Source organism: Macrosteles quadrilineatus, unplaced genomic scaffold, assembly GCF_028750875.1.
Source record: "Macrosteles quadrilineatus isolate MER2022 unplaced genomic scaffold, UCM_ALF_1.0 Scaffold_2__2_contigs__length_208266976, whole genome shotgun sequence".
Lineage (NCBI taxonomy): Eukaryota > Metazoa > Arthropoda > Insecta > Hemiptera > Cicadellidae > Macrosteles > Macrosteles quadrilineatus.
This window is the reverse complement of record NW_026542595.1, coordinates 164032405-164047352: the sequence shown is the minus strand read 5'-3', so window position 1 is coordinate 164047352 and position 14948 is coordinate 164032405. Positions and strand designations below refer to the sequence as shown.

General features: G+C 33.8%; 1 protein-coding gene across 1 annotated transcript in view; it reads left to right on the top strand.

Moving 5' to 3' along the window:
• The window catches only part of LOC128985483 (protein kinase shaggy-like), a 211949-nt gene that overhangs the window by 811 nt on the left and 196190 nt on the right, over positions 1-14948 (top strand). The window lies entirely within an intron of this gene.

Below are 14948 nucleotides of genomic sequence, written 5' to 3'. Positions count from 1 at the left end.
ATGTAATGCAGCAAAAATAGGCCTGATGTCCTTTTAAACTTAGCCTAAGTTTAGACCCTAACTAAGTTATAACTTTTTAAATTCAAGAATCAATAACTTATTTTATTCCAGTAGACATGTACTTAGGCCTAGGCCTACATGCATTTGGATAACTTACATCAATGAAGTCTATTAAGTTAGGCCTACATGCTGCAAAAACACAAGTCAAAGATAAATTACAGTACTGTACATAAACAAATCAGGCATTAACAAAACATCAAATAAGATACAAAGGTCATTTAGATGGCACAGTGAGCACTAAGTTACGGCACTTACAGAAAAATAGATACAAGATATAATTCAGTAGAAACATTATTACCTAAGTTTATCTAAAGAAATACTTATGAACAAGGCAGTGACTAGATTACGATTTCTTTAATTGAACATTCAACAATTTTTCAAAGTCTGTACCTAACGTCACAGATTAACCCTCCAAGTGTCCATAGATTAGGCCTTAATGTCCACCTGTTTTTGGCGCATTTGCAAGGTTTTATTAAAACGGATTTGAGAAGCTTGTTAATTCTAATGTTCTATATACCATTTTGTTTGGAAAATCATGGGCTTTAATATCATACATAAAACATAAGGAATTTTTGTTTCAAAAAATTTTTTTAGGGTCATTCCATATCAAATCAACAAGGCTCTCAACCTGACCATCTTGGATTTTGATGAAATTTTGCATACTTGTAGTTTTTTGAGTCCTGAATCCAAATATGCTTTAAAAAAAAATCTATCTTTTATAGTTTTTATGATATAAATATTTGAAAATGGTAAAAATTGGCGTTTTTTACCGTGCGCGCAAATCTAAAATGTTGTCTAGGATGAGTTCTATTGGTCCTATCAAGTTGTACAATGGCTCATTTTAAAGAGGATTCAAATGCCTTTAATCTGCTACCAAACTCAACCTACTTAGGCCTAAGTAAAAATTAATTTTTTTGAAAATTTCAAAATATGTTTTTGAAAAAAAATTTAAGATAGGCCTAGTGTTTTTTGAAAAATTTGAAAATTAGATATGTTAAAGAATGTAATCTAGTAAGTACCTACATTATAAAAATTTCAAAATGGGATGATGATGGGATCAGCAGTTATGATAAAAATACTTGACTATGGTTCACTGTTTCCAAGCGTTTGGCGCATACAGCGTGTACGTACTAACCTAAATGTATAATTTAATAAGAGTCTATTAATTATATGATTAAAATTAAAAATATCTGCCTATATTTGAACTATGTATGTCATATTTTGCTATAATATAAACTTAATCTAGCAAATAAACAACATTATTCAAGTTAACAGAGTTTCCGTCAACCTTTGAACATGGGGGCTACTTTGAACAAACTTTCCACTTTTCATATTTTTTATTTTTTTTTCATATTAATTTTATCTTTAAATGATAATGTATATTATAATTTTCTATTCCCAGATAAATACTCTGCTTAAAAAAAAATATATTTAAGTTAATAGTGCATAGGTACTATGGTTCTACAAAAAATTAGCCTAAAAATACTTATTTTTCACTGAAATTTTTTAGTAAAAAAAAGTCGTCCAAACTTCCATGTCTACAGCAGCAAACCCAGTAAGTTTATGATTTAAAACCATAATTGAATCCATTTATCTCGGATTAAGAAAATACCTGCTTTGATTACTTTATAAGCAGTAATAACTTTAAAAAAAATAAAGAAAAAATTACCCAATTTGCTGACCCTTACTTATGGCGTCGTGAACCTTAGTTCTGGAGCAAAATTTCCCGGACATGAGAAAAAAAAAATACTTAGGTTCTAAATGTTACTAGGAGAAACCCGTCGAAATCGACGGTCAGGGGCCTTTTCGTTTATATTGGCGTACGGCTTCATTGGCAACAAATAATGCAAATAACATAGCAAAGTGGCATTTTCAAAAAGCAAAGAATATACTGAAAATTGGCTACGTAAATATTGACTTTTAAATGCATTAATCAACGTATCTGATAAAGGTATTGTGTTATCTAGTTTAAAAGTAATATGGCCTTATTTCTGCCATTACAGTAGCTGCATAGTATTTACTCTTTGTGCCATTTTTACAGCCAAAATGTCATGTTATTTTCAATGATGCTACCAACCTAGTGGGCCACGGTCCGTAATATAGGCCACTGCAAATAATTTGTCAAAGATAGGTACCGGTACCATTCTAGGCAAGGTTTCTGTGTTTAAGGATGTTATTAGACATGATAAGAACTCAATGAACTTCTACAGATAATTAATCTGTTGGAGAAATATAAGCCGAATTATAAATGCGAGTTTGGGCATTTTGTAACGGTATAAGTTACACAGTATTTTTAGGCTGCTGCTCATTCCACTTACGAATATATTTTTTAGAGACAAATTAAACTGTTTTTGTTGCTGAGTAGCGATAGTTAACATGCAGAACCCTTTTTGTTAGTCCAATAACAATCAAAGGCTCTCTTAAAGTTGAAGTTCTTATTTGTATACATACCCTTATTATGTTTTTACTAAGTTGAATGAATACATCGAAGTAACCTCTCTGAAAAGTCTGCAGTAAATTGCAGTTTTCCAGTTTAATGACTTTTTAAATCATGCACATATTTCTACATAAATATTGTAAAATGTTTTATCCAGTTGCTGTACACAAATATTATTTTTAACAAAATATGGACACGGCTCATATGGACAACGTGCCCTTCTGCACTTGTATTGTATTACACAATCAAAGACTTTTCCAATGATTGAAAACATCTATGACAATAATCTCATTAACCTATGATGATCCGTCTACAATATGATAAAATATAGGCAAAAGTGGTAATAAAGGCAGACACCAACCCTTACAATAGATGATAGTTCAATACGGAATAATTGTAAGTGAGTTACTATAAAATGATTGTCAACTGATTTCGTAATGGAACGTTATATTGCAGAACATGGCATGATAAAGAAGAAAATCAATTTTAAAATCAGTAGCCTAAATAATAGTGTTGCAAATAGTTCTTTTGTACAATTCAATAACTCCCAATAAACGTGCGTTGTTTGAAATGCAATTTAAGAATTAACAGCTGTTTAATTCAAAAGTATTATCCACATGATCAAAATGAAAACAAATCTGTGGAGGAATCTTTAAGGGCTTCTGGGACAGAGCCCTAACGGGATTGCCTTCGTTTTTCTTTTGATAACTCATCTAGAGACCAAGACCTTTCTTTGGACACCTCTACCAAGTTTCTACGCCCAGCCGTTCTCTCAAATTAGTGGAGACAAAGTTTCCAATTAAATATTTGGATTCCTCTATGTTAATCTTATGGGAGAAAACCCAACTTTGATGGATGATCCTGCCCAAACTAATAAAGATTTCAAAAAATGAAAAACACTTTGCAAAACTACAGATCAGGGCCATTATTTTGACTTTTTAACCATTAAAATCGGTCCAAAAATGAGGGAGGAGTTCTGTCCACAAAAATCGGCTTAGCGTATTATATATATAGATTTTTTAAAATGATTTTTCTAATGAAAACAGATGTTTTGAGCTTTAGTTATTATTAGCAGCCATAATCCAATTCCTTTATTTGACTGCTATGATATTTAAAAAATACCCTTGCAAAGTTAAAAAATAACCGGACGGACATTTTGAAAATTCTCCGTAACTTTTTTTAATTTTTGACATATCAAAATAGAAGTTACAGAAATGTGGTTTGTGGTATTTTAATCCACAAATCAGTTTTCACTAAAACATTTTAATTGTTAAAGTAAGAATACATTATTTATACTTATGAGCAGACATTTCCCCAAAACTAAATAATTAGGCTATCATGGAATATTATCTATGTATCAATAATAAGGTTACTACAGGATTTAAATAGATTGATCACAGTATATTGTGTGACAAAATTATCAATGCTTGTTTGTCTCTCTCTCTTGTCACGAGAGGAAAGACAGACAAACATGGACCTATGGGTTTTGGCTCAGGTTCCTCAGTATTTTCCAGTTGTGTTGCAACGATTTACTGTAATTAATCTTTAAGTCTGCCTTTTCACTAGGCTGGAGACACTAGTCAGCCACTAGATCTGTGCAAAATCACATTGTGAAGCACTTTACGTTTACACTATCAGGTCGCAGCGACCCACCTCGGCAGTAGCGACCCGGTCTTGAGAAGTTGTAATTTGTTTGACAGGTACACAGGTCTAACTTATGTTTGTCAGTCTTTCCTCTTGTCTCAAGACCGAGTCGATACAGCCGAGATGGGTCGCTGCAACCTGATAGTGTAAACGTTAAATGCTTCACAATGTGATTTTGCACAGATCTAGTGGCTGACTAGTGTCTCCAGTCTAGTGAAAAGGCAGACTTAAAGATTGATTACAGTAAATCATTGCAACACAACTAACTGGAAAAGACTGAGGAACCTGAACCAAAACCCATTGGTCCATGTTTGTTCAAAGGTTGACGGAAACTCTGTTAACTTGAATAATGTTGTTTACTTGCTAGATTTAGTTTATATATAGCACAATATGACATACATAATTCAAATATAGGCAGATATTTTAATTTTAATCATATAATTAATAGACTCTTATTTAATGATACATTTAGGTTAGAACTTACACGCTGTATGCGCCAAAATGCTTGGAAACAGTGAACCATAGTCAAGTATTTTTATCATAACTGCTGATTCCATTATCATCCCATTTTGAAATTTTTATAACTTACTAGATTACATTCTTTAACATATCTAATTTTCAAATTTTTCAAAAAACACTATCTTAAATTTTTTGAAAAACATATTATGACATTTAAAAAAAAAATTTAATTTTTACCAAAGTAGGTTGAGTTTGGTATCAGATTAAAGGCATTTGAATCCTCTTTAAAATGAGCCATTGTACAACTTGATAGGACCAATAGAACTCATCCTAGACAACATTTTAGATTTGCGCGCACGGTAAAAAACGCCAATTTTTACCATTTTCAAATATTTATATCATAAAGACTATAAAAGATAGATTTTTTTAAAAAGCATATTTGGATTCAGGACTCAAAATACTACAAGTATGCAAAATTTCATCAAAATCGAAGATGGTCAGGTTGAAAATAATTTTTTATTGGTTGATTTCATATGGAATGACCCTTGGGTCATTCATTCCATATCAAATCAACTAGGCTCTCAACCTGACCATCTTGGATTTTGATGAAATTTTGCATACTTGTAGTATTTTGAGTCCTGAATCCAAATATGTTTTTTTAAAAAAATCTATCTATTATAGTTTTTACGATACAGTCCAACCTCAGTATAACGAATCTGAAGGGACCGAACTGAATATTCGTTATATCAAGGATTTTGTTAAAACGAGGTTCGTTATATAGAGGTTAGGTTTGCAGGAATTTTGCTAAGTCGAGGTTCAGAACCAGCGTCGGTCAATATATAGGTCGGGATTTGACCTCATTAAAATACAATTAAAGTAGCATAGGCTACAATACTTTACAGTACAGTGTTTACATTGTACAGTAGAACCTAAATTATCCGGCATGGCATAATAAAGGGGAGGGATCTTGAATATTGCGCAATCATGACAATGGCATTGACCTTGGTACAGGTTAAAAACTGTAAGTTTAAAATCACAGCTTGTTCTAACTCTCCTAAAACCTAGCCAAACACTGTACTGCGTAGTCATAAACCATGTAAAGAACAAAACAAAACAGTAGAAAGTTTTGTAAGCTACTGCTCGCGATAGGCCGGTAGGCTACTTACAGTACAGTACTGATTTATCACAACAGAGGAATGTCAATAATAATCATTAACTATAGCATTGGTGTTGCTAGTTGAAACAAATCGTATTGAAAACAATAAATTATTAGATAAGTCATTATAAAAGTGTATAATCATAGCCAACTTAAGGATAATAAAACCAGTCGTAAATGGAATGTAAAGATAACGATGTTGCTATTCTTTCTCTATGGGTTTGTTTTTATATTCTTTCTTAGTTTTCTCTTTATCCAAAAATTGTACAATTCACCATAGTTATCCCATATCGCCCAATCACAGCTGACTAAACATTACGTTGTCATCAGTCCTCAGTAAATGAAATATGAAATCAGTTCAGTTCTCAGTTGCAACATAGCGCGCGCAGCGACAGCAGACAAAGATGTAAAACGGAGCAGACGACTGACGAATGTTAGCGCAAGCGATGACGTGCCTTTCCATTTCATTTGATAAAGAAACTTTCCCAAAACAATAATTGGGTGGGGGATTTGTTATATCGAGGGAAAGACGTAGACAATTCGTTATGCAGAGGTTAAATTCGCAATGTAGAGGTTCTGACAATGACAAATTCGTTATATTGAGGTGTCTTATTTTAGCCGAAATCCCGAAAAATTCGTTAAATCAAGGTCGTTCTTATGGTTTGTTCGTTATGTAGAGGTAAAATATACATTGTTTCTTATGGAGAGTTCTAGGGGATTTCAAAAAATTCGTTATATCAAGGAATTCGTTATATCGAGGTTCGTTAAATCAAGGTTAGACTGTATAAATATTTCAAAATGATAAAAATTGGCGTTTTTTACCGTGCGCGCAAATCTAAAATGTTGTCTAGGATGAGTTCTATTGGTCCTATCAAGTTGTGCAATGGCTCATTTTAAAGAGGATTCAAATGCCTTTAATCTGATCTACTTTGGTAAAAATTAATTTTTTTAGAAAATTTCAAAATATGTTTTTGAACAAAAATTTAAGATAGTGTTTTTTGAAAAATTTGAAAATTACATATGTTAAAGAATGTAATCTAGTAAGTAGATACATTATAAAAATTTCAAAGTGGGATGATAATGGGATCAGCAGTTATGATAAAAATACTTGACTTTGGTTCACTGTTTCCAAGCATTTCGGCACATACTAAGTACTCACCTAAATGTATCATTAAATAAGAGTCAATTAATTATATGATTAAAATTAAAAAGATCTGCCTATATTTGAATTATGTATGTCATATTTTGCTATAAGATAAACTAAATCTAGCAAGTAAACAACATTATTCAAGTTAACAAAGTTATTTAAATCCCCAAATCAGTTTTCATTATAAATATTTAAATTGTTAAAGTGAGAATAGGCTACATTATTTATACTTATGAGCAGACATTCCTCAAAACTAAATACCTAAATATCATGGAATATTATCTATGTATCAATAATAAGGTTACTACAGGATTTAAATAGATTGATCACAGTAAATTGTGTAACAAAATAATCAATGCTTGCTTGACATGTCTCCCTGCTCTTGTCACAAGAGGAAAATGGGTTTTGGCTCAGGTTCCTCAGTTTTTTCCAGTTGTGTTGCAATGATTTACTGTAATCAATCTTTAAGCCTGCCTTTTCACTAGGCTGGAGACTCTAGTCAGCCACTAGATCTGTGCAAAATCACATTGTGAAGCACTTTACGTTTACACTATCAGGTCAAAGCGACCCACCTCGGCAGTAGCGACCCGGTCTTGAGACAAGAGAAAAGACTGACAAACATAAGTTAGACCTGTGTAGCTGACAAACAAATTACAACTTCTCAAGACTGGGTCGCTACTGCCGAGGTGGGTGGCTGCGACCTGATAGTGTAAACGTAAAGTGCTTCACAATGTGATTTTGGACAGATCTAGTGGCTGACTAGTGTCTCCAGCCTAGTGAAGAGGCAGACTTAAAGATTGATTACAGTTATCTTCATGCGTAGGCTTTCGCGGCCGTTGTCATTGAATTCCATGGTGATGGTTTTCGGCGTCAACCGCGTCGTCAGTTGTAATTCACTGCCAGACGTTTCGCCCTTACTATGAAGTGGCATCCTCAGTGGCTAGGCTGAGACTAAGTCAGAGAAGTCCGTTCAGGTATACTATATAGTTGGGGTGAGGTCATCGGCGCGCGCGTGGAATGCAGGAATGCATACTCCCCTTGCTCTGGCTGTTTCTAGTAGTTTCTAGTAAACAAGGTGACGTAATACCGGATTCCATGACTGTGGAAGCTTGTAGCTGTCATCTTTATTGAAATTATCTGGATGTTTTTTGATTTCAATAGCTTCTCTGATTTTTCTATGGTAGAAATAGGGTTCTTTAGCGAGTACTTAAACTTTATCAAATTCTATGGCGTGTTTCGTTGTAAAGCTGTGTTCTGCTACTGCCGATTTTTCAATATTTTCCTGTTTTGTCTGGCGAATGATTTTTCCTTGTTCCTGTGGAAAAGTTTGCATCGGAGAAACCAAACGGATGATTTCAACTAGATTGAAAGAACACATTCGCCAGACAAAACAGGAAAATATTGAAAAATCGGCAGTAGCAGAACACAGCTTTACAACGAAACACGCCATAGAATTTGACAAAGTTAAAGTACTCGCTAAAGAACCCTATTACTACCATAGAAAAATCAGAGAAGCTATTGAAATAAAAAAACATCCAGATAATTTCAATAAAGATGACAGCGTGGTCATCTAGATGGTATGTAGTCATCATTGACTGTCTCTCTCGAACACGGAAACGTCATCATGTTCTCCCGCGGTCTTAGAAACGTCACCTTTGTCGTCTGCCATTGCAACAATATCAAAACATTTCCCGTAGCGGTGTAGACATAATCGTTGTCTCCCGCAGTCACAGAAAATTCATCGTCTTCATCCGCAATTGCGGCATAATAATTAAAATCTTCCACGACCAAGAAGACATCATCATTGACTGCCGCAGTCACGTCAACGTCATCGCTGTCTCCTGCGGTTGCGTAAATGTCATCGTCGTCTCCTGCGGTCTCAGGAAACATCATATTCGTCGTTCGCAATCACATGTCAAACATTTCCCGCGCCCGTGTAGACATCATTATCGTCTCGCAGTCATGGAAACATCATGATCATTGTCTTGCACAATAACGAAAACGTGATCATCGTCTAGCGCGATCGCAGCAAAATCATGGCAATTCCCGAATTTAAAAAAAGACTAAATACCGACTTTTGTAGACCATTTTTAAACTCATTACTAATTCGCGACTTTCCCATTTTTCCAGACTACTAGACACCACTTGCTAACTTTAACACTGCAGGCTTTCAGTGAAAACAATTCCGAGCTGTCGGGAGCAAGCCGCCAGGTAATAAGGTATTGGAATTGAGATAGTATAGATATTCCTCCAGGCTACCAACTGTGTTGAGGCCACTTCTGCTGGCCTTCTGATCGCAAAGAGTTCAGTTAAGTTAAGTTAGGCTAAGTAACTTGGCCTGAATTAAGTTATAACTTTAAGCCCAAGTTCTTTTTTACAGGTCACCAAGTTAAGTTAGTCCTACTGTAACTTTAAATTCTGTCAAGGGAGTGTGACTTAAGAATAATGAGTCACGAGCTCACCTACGGTAACTGTTATTTCCAAACCTTAAGATCTCAGGATGTACGTTGTGTAGCATATGACTTAGGCTAACTTATGACTAGTTACAAGATAGTAGGCCTAGGCCCAGGCAAGAGCCTAGGCCTACAATTGTAGGCCTAAACTTCCCACATCTTTCAGAAACTCTACAGATTTTGGTAAGTTAACCCTCCGAGCGTCCATCGTTGAAAAATCAACGCGCTACACACTTTGTGTAGTGTCACGCGTCGATTTTTCGACGCACGAACATCGTTTACGGCGAAGGCTCTATGACTGACTGAATCGGATTGAACTGGATCGAGTTAGGTATCGTTCTTTCCGTTATATTCTAAGCTTTCTCCAGAGGTCTGTCTCAGCGCTGTATGTTCTCCGAGCCGATCGTAATTGTAGCAGACAGCTGACGTGCGTATTCGTAAACAGCTTGGTTATCCTCGGACCGATGACTGATGTGTTTTATTACGTTTATCATTGTTTTAGTGTTAAAAATCAAAAGTAGTGATATACGTGGTGCATTATAAGAAGATTTAAGTGATTTTGAAGGGCTGGTTGATGATCCTGAAGAAGTAGGTATAGTGATATTGATGTAAATTATCAGCCAGATTCCTAGCCATGGTTAGGCTATGCATTTTTAGCTAAACGCTATGTACTGAAATCCGTTTTTCACTCATAACTTATTTATTTGATAACTTACCTCACTATATGATTATATATTTGTAATCCTCATTAAATTTAGAACAAAGTGGCTATTTTCAAATATTTATAGGCCTATAATTTATACAATTTCATTGAGCGCAAACTTATTTTTTTTTCTATTTTTCCAAAATGATTTTTTTTTTACCTAAAAAATTTGGTTAAACTATAAAAAATTGGTATCAGTATCAAGAATTGAGAATCGATACATTTTGGTATCAACACATAACTAATTGTTGAAAAAACTAGTCTTGAAAAATTTGGAATTAGTCTTGAATTTTAAAATGAAATAAAATAGACAGCCTTGAAGTAAGTTACAGGGCATTTAAATTTAAATTTTATACTGACAATTGTTTTATTTACGGTAGGCTAATTCAAAAACCAATATTGAATATAAACGTAGGCTTAATTAGGCCTAGGCTACATTTGTTTGAAAATGTAAAGTGTTAGCTTAAGGCTGACTTAATGCTTTCACACAAGGCATGTTTTTAGCGAATTTTCCTATAGGGAAGTAGCTATTACCATATAGGTCTCATGGTAAGACTTAGGCCCTGGACCGATTTACTTTTTCATTTTGATGTCCCCAGAGGCCAAAAACACCATTTGTTCAAATTTTTATATATGTATATACATATATACATATAGATTTATATATATATATATGTGTGTCTGTGAATACGATAACTTGAGTAATTTTTATCTGATTTTGATGAAATTTGGTTTGAAGGTGTAGGGCGGGATAAACTTGAATGAGTTCGCGATCCAGCATGATCGGACCATGGGAACAGGGTTTTATGGGGTGTTTAATGGTGTAAAAATTGGTTTTTCTCATTTTTGACCCTCAAAACATAAAATTTCCCAATTTTTCTCTAAACCTTCTTAAAGAGCTTAAAAAAACAAACAATTCAGTATATCAAAGTGTTTTTGTAGGGTTATTGGTTACGGAGAAAACTAAAAAATGGTAACTTTAAAATTCCCACGTTATTCTTATGGAGAATATATTGTAAAATGTTGTAGTTTGCTTGTTTATGGATATCTTTTAATCAAACTTGGCAAATATATTCATTTTATACTAAGCAATAATTATTTTACCTACTTAGAACACACACTTTATTAGATTCTTTGTAGCAGCAAACCTAGGTAGGGTACTCTTTAAACCTAATGTTATTTAAATAGTTCAATTGAAAATCAATTCAGCCAAATGGAAATTCGCTTAGACGGCAGGTTTGCTGCGGCGGGGGTATTATTCATATAATGCTGAGGCCATTTTGTACTTAAAGGCAATGCTTGGGATATAAAATGGCTAGGCTATAACTTTTTTATTTTTTGCAAATAAGTTATTCGATAAAACCTTTTTTTTTTGAAAATTGTAATAAAATTGCCTTTATAAAAATATAGGCATAATATGTTATAAAGGTTTGAATAGATTTTTTTTACGTTACCAAATGTAACCTTAAGTAAAAAATAAATAAATAAATAAATAAATAAAAACTAAGTTCAACCAAGATAACTATATGAATACAAAATATTTGATCAATATTTAAGTGTTATTTTTTGTTAGGTACTATAGGTGTACACATTTGTAAGCAAGTATGCAGAATTTGAAAATCCTACCTTGAAAAATAAGCTTCTTTTCAGGGTTTGAATTAAATTGTCTTCAGAGCGTTTTGATGTCTTAGCGCCACTGAAATGCGCTCCAAACGTATACGCATATAATGTATACTACTGTATGGTCGCCATTTAATTGAAAAGTATTACATGTACTAATGCCATATAATGCACAATATAAAGCTGCAGCAAACCTGCGGACTAAGCGAATTTCCATTTGCCTGGATTGACTTTCAATTAACATTTATGTTAAACACAAGTACCTAGGTTTACTGCTACAAGGAAACTAATAAAGTGTGTTTTTTTATTAAAATATTAATAGCTTAATATAAATTAGCCTATTTGTTTTTTTAAGCTCTTAAAAAGGCCTAGAGAGAAATTAGGAAATGTTGTGTTTTTGATGGTCAAAAATGAGAAAACCCCATTTTTTACCCCTTAAAACCCCCCGTAAAACCCTGTTCCCATGGTTCGATCATGCTAGATAGATAGATATATATATTATTGAACGAATGGTTCCATGGTTCTCTGGGGACATCAAAATAAAAGTTAATCGGTCCCGGGCCTAGGTCTTACTGTGTGCCACTTACGGTAATAGCTATTTCCCTATAGTTAAATTCGCTCAAATTAAAACTGAATTAACACTGTGCATTTCTTGAGCAATCATTGAAACAGCCGATTATGCAAACGATGGAAACATAGAAAAGTCATAGAACACCACCAAGTAGAAGAAATAGAAATAGGCTAATGTTTTTTTTTATAATTTTTAATCGTTAACTTATATTACCTACCTTAATGCGGCTATAATCTATCTTCTAATTAGGAAATATTTGTAGAAAACACTTAAAACAAGATCAGCTTTTGAAAAATGATAAGATATTTATAAGAAGTGTTATATCGATCTGCTATGTACATCATTAGTATTTCCATAATCTTTGAGTCTACTCTTTTAAAGTCATCAGAAATTATTACTGTTATTAGTTTTAAAATAACGCCTTAACTTACTTCGCAATTGCTTGAATTCGAGCAACAGGCATACCTACTAGTTCATACCTAAAAGGATGTCAAAGAATTTTCAGCTGTGTTTACTGCACGAGTTGGTTCTATGATATTAAAAAGCTCTAAGGTTTAACAGGATGCAGCACTAGGCCTGTTATTTTTTTGCATTTATGACAACAGCTAATTTGAACCAACTAGCACCAAAAAGCTGTGGTACACGATGAGAACTTAACTTTTTTCCTTGGTTTAGTTGCAGCTGGCAGAACATTATGGCTATGGTAGATGTGTTATATTATATAGCATTCCTTATAAATTAAAAGAACCAAATTTTCTTAAATCATGTCCTCTCCCATATAACTGCAAAAAGCATTTTAATGCATATGCCAACCCCGTACAAAGGACGGGTACTCTGCTAGTATAACATAAGTAGTAGCCTATATAAGTTCCGTAATACCGACAAGGTATACAAAAAAACACTTAACATAGCTTTTGTGGTAGCCTATCTTATTCATCAGTATAACTAGTCTCTCAATTCGTCTGATCTTAAAAGATTGTCCATTATTACTTAAGTAAAATATATATACTGGAATAAAATCAAACATAATCCCATTCTAACTACTAAATGTTTCTAAAGACGAGATAAATCAGTTTTATTCTAAGTATGGCTTAACTTAATTATGATAAAAGTGTAGGCCTATACGTAAATGTACAAGTGGTTAATCACCTCAAATGTACACTAAAACCTTATTTAAACTACAGATAAACAAAAATCTCTAGAGAAAATCGCTAAAACTTAATTAAAATCACGTAAAAAAGCTGAACTAATACAGATGATTAACTTATGACACACTTTAGCAAGAACAACAGGTGGTCAGTTGGTGTTTTTTTTAGTTGTTTCCACCACTATTTTTACAATATAATGTTGCGATCCTGCCAATCTACAGGCATCATACCAGTCAGTTTGGATACAAACAATAACATTGTTGTCGGCCAGTCCTGCTGGACGCCTGAGCGTTCGTCGGATTTCATGTTGGCCAGCCCTGCTGGCCGTATAATTGCAAGATACAACTGCTGTGGGAAAAATCTGACTTCCGTTCTAATGGCGGTAATCAGTAGAGCTGGCCGCGCGATCGCTGAGAAATATCGGCAAATATTCATTCCGATCGCAAAGGGTTAGATTAAATATAGGCTACAGTGAAGTAGGCCCAAACCCCAAAGCAGAATTATTATGGGTGACAGTGTGACATTATTGCAGAAAGATTGTGAGGACTTAAAAGCCCAACCTATCCATTTTGAACTAGGCTAAACTTAGTTGTTTTAAATTTTATTTTTTATTTTTAATTATTCACTTTCACAGGCTAAGTTAGGGCCACATTTCCATTTCTTACACTTAACCCGTGGCGGTATTGTTTTCCGTGTACCTCACAGCTTTCCTGAAACAAAAAGTGTTACAAACAATGAACAACAAATGAAGTGTTATCTTCATTGTCACTCACATTCTCACTTCTAACGTCAGTTTCATCGTCTTGTCCAATCACCTTCCTCGTCACAACTAATACGAAGTCCTACAAAATGTCATGCATTAGGCCTACTTAAACGAAAGCTGTGACGTCAATATTTGGTGCATCGATTGAGAGGAAGAACGCATAAGTTAGGATTACCAAAACTATTCAATTTATTAATTGTAGGCGTATTCAAACCGATACGTGCGTTTGAACTCTTATTTATTTCCATATATTCATTAAAACAGTTAATTTACACACTTCTTACACCGCATAAGCCCGCTAAAAATTCTTTGTTACTAAGTGTTGCAGTAAGTTTAAAAGTGCTGCTTTGGGGTGTTTATACCATTCATTATATAAGTCACATGTGGGGGTCAATCCATCTGAAGTGATCCAATAAAAAAATACTTGGTTGCTCGACCATTTTGTATTTTCATAATTTTTTTTATATGTTATTACCCTTATAATTATGACCTCAAAACAGTTTTTAAAATATTTTTATCTAGTTCCGTTTAGAAGTTGCGGCCATTTTTGTCAGACCGCGCACGGCGTTTTTGGGCTTTGCAGGCATCAGCGATAAATTAAATATCTTTTTACAGAATAGAGCTAGAACAATGAGACTTGTACCATTATTTTCAGTGAAGTCCCCTCTATATAAGGTCCTTTAAACATTTTCTCTAAAACAATCACTAATGCCTTAAAATATTCATCTTATTTTGAAAATACTTTTCAACAAAGTGCTCTTTTTAAAGCCTAGTTTTACAAAGAAGG